At 77.1% G+C, this 2500-nt stretch overlaps 1 non-coding gene across 1 annotated transcript; it reads left to right on the top strand.

Annotated features, from left to right (window-relative positions):
- The first annotated feature begins 1965 nt into the window (after nucleotides 1-1965).
- On the top strand, nucleotides 1966-2118 carry LOC137459431 (5.8S ribosomal RNA). Its single transcript, XR_010992315.1, has one exon. It is a non-coding gene; the product is annotated as a 5.8S ribosomal RNA (ribosomal RNA).
- The last annotated feature ends 382 nt before the right edge of the window (nucleotides 2119-2500 follow it).

Raw genomic sequence — 2500 nt, 5'->3', positions numbered from 1 at the left:
CCGCCGCCGGGGCCGCCGTAGCCGGGCGCTCGCCGCGCGGCGAGCGCGCGGCATGGGCGTCCCCAGCCGCGTCCCTCCTCCCCGAGCGCAGCGCCGGCTGACTGAGGGAAACCCCGGGCCTCGGGCCAGGCCAGGGGCGCGGTGGTGGCGGCGGACGTCGGGCGCGGCCCCCGCGGGCGGACGCTCCCCCCGACGGCGGCAGTGGGGGGAGGCACCCCCGCGGGGCCTTAAGTCTGGTTTCCCTCACCCCAGGGTCAGGTACCTAGCGTTCCGCGCCTTCGTCCGCGGCCTTGCCCTACCGCGGAGGAAGCCGGGCGGCGGTTTAAAGACCCGGGCGGCTCGGCGCGCCACCCCCGGATGCGGGGGCGAGCGCGGGGGCGGGCGGGTGCCTTCAGAGGGGCGGGGGTTGCCCCCGCAATGCCTCTGGCTAGGTCCGCCGTCGTCGCGCTCGTCGTCCTCCGGGGGCCCGCCGGGCCGGGGAGGGGACTCTGCTGCCCCCCCCTCTCTGCGGTCCGAGCGCTCGGCCGGAGAGAGCCCACCGCGCGAGGTCGGCCGTGGTCCGGCCCGCGCCTCGCCTCGCCACGGGCGTCCCCGGCGGCGCGTTGAAGCGCGGGCTTCTCGCGGGCCGGGGCGGCGAGCCCCCGCGGTGGGGGCTGGCCCAGGGCGCTTCGCCCCCGCCGGGGGTTTTGTGCGGGCGCGTTGCCGCGGCTCGGCGGCGGCGCCTCTTGCGGCGCGGGCCGCTGCGGACCTCCCGGTCCCTTTTCCCTTTGCCCAGGCCCCAGAGCGGGGCCCCGGCGAGCTGGCGCCCTCGGCGGTCTCGCGCTGCCGGTTCCCCCCCGTCCGGGGCCGGTTTCGGGTGGCGTGACCGCGTCCGAGCGGCGGCGGGCGTCGCTCGGTGTCTCCGGCTCCGGTCCCTCGCCGGAGGGCACCCTGCCACCGGCTGCGGCTGTCCCGGTCCCGGGCCCTGCCCGCGGGCTTCCCCGTTCGCCTTCCCGGCGCGTGCCGGGTGGGGGACGGGCGGGCAGCCGGGGGCGTCCCACCCCCGGTCTCCGCGTGGAAACGGGGAGAGCGGGGGCCCCGCCCCCCGGCTCAGCGCCGTCCGCTGTCCGCCTGGCCGCGGGGCCACGGAAGGGGTCGAGCGAGCGAAGCCGGCGGCGCGGTGGCGCCGGGGGAGGATGGAAGGGGCTCGTGCCGCTGGGGTTTGTCGGTCGGCGGGTGCGCCGCCCGGCGAGGGCCGGCGGGTCGCCGCGGCGGCGTCCCACGTGGGCTCGGGCTTTCCGTCTCGCAAGCCGTTTTCCGTCCCCCGCGGCGGGGGGGGGTTCGGTGGCGAGAGGAAGCCGCCCGAGGGCGCGAGCCGGCCGGGGCTCGGCCCCGGGGCCAAAGCGGGGGAAAAGAAAGTCCGGGATGGGCCGCAGCGGTGGCGGCGTTGGAGGGGCCGGTGCGGAGGCGCGCGCGCGCTCTCCTCCGGCGGGGTTGTGCGCCCGGCCCCCCTCGCTCCCCGGGGCGGGGGGGGGGGTCTCTGCTGCCTCGCTTCGTGGCGTCTCCGCGACGGCACGGGGGCGGCCAGCGAGACACACCCCCCCCCCCCGCCGTTGGGTGGGGAAGCGAAGGGGGTTTTCTTTCCCCGTGCACGCGAGGCGAGGCCGGGTTCGGGGCACGTTCCCGGCGGCGCGCGGCGGGCCTCCTCCGCGCCGAGGTCGGAGCGAGCCCGGGCGCCTGGTCCGGCCCCGAAGCGCCGCAAGGTGCGTTTTTTCCCTCCTCGGGGGAGGGAAAAAAGCCGGGAGCGCGGGCTCCCCGCCCCTTGCTTTTGCCGCTTCGGGGTTTCGTTTTATTTTCCCCCCCTCTCCTGTGCTTGTACGGTCAATGTGAGGCGAGTGGCCGCCGTGCCGCGCTCTCCGAGGGGCCGCTCCTTTGCGAGCGGTCCCGGCCCCTCCGCGCTGGCGGGGCGGTGCCGAAAAGCCAGACAACTCTTAGCGGTGGATCACTCGGCTCGTGCGTCGATGAAGAACGCAGCTAGCTGCGAGAATTAATGTGAATTGCAGGACACATTGATCATCGACACTTCGAACGCACTTGCGGCCCCGGGTTCCTCCCGGGGCTACGCCTGTCTGAGCGTCGCTTGACGATCAATCGCCGCCTCGGTGCCCGCCGAGCGGCGCGGCTGGGGTCGCCTCGCAGGCTCTCCCCCGGGCGGGGAGGGGCCTTCGTCCCCCTAAGTGCAGACTCGGGGAGCGCTCCGTAGCTCCCCGCTCCCGGAGCGCCCGCTCTCGCGGAGTTCGTCCCGCCGGGGCTTCGCCGGCAGGGGTTCCCCGTTGGTCCAGCGACGCCCGGTGGGGCGTTGGGGGAGACGAGAGCCCGGTTGGGGGAGGAGGCGCGGGCCTCGCCCCCCCCGGCACTCCCGCGCGGGCGCGGCTGTCTGCGGGTGGGTACCGCGGGGGTACCGTGCCGTGCTGCCGCGTCCGCGCGCGCGTCTGCCGTGGGCGGCGGGGGTTCCCGTTCC

This window comes from Melanerpes formicivorus, unplaced genomic scaffold, assembly GCF_026170545.1.
Source record: "Melanerpes formicivorus ecotype bairdi unplaced genomic scaffold, bMelFor1.0.p_v2 SCAF_358, whole genome shotgun sequence".
NCBI lineage: Eukaryota > Metazoa > Chordata > Aves > Piciformes > Picidae > Melanerpes > Melanerpes formicivorus.
This window is presented reverse-complemented; position numbering and strand designations above follow the sequence as displayed.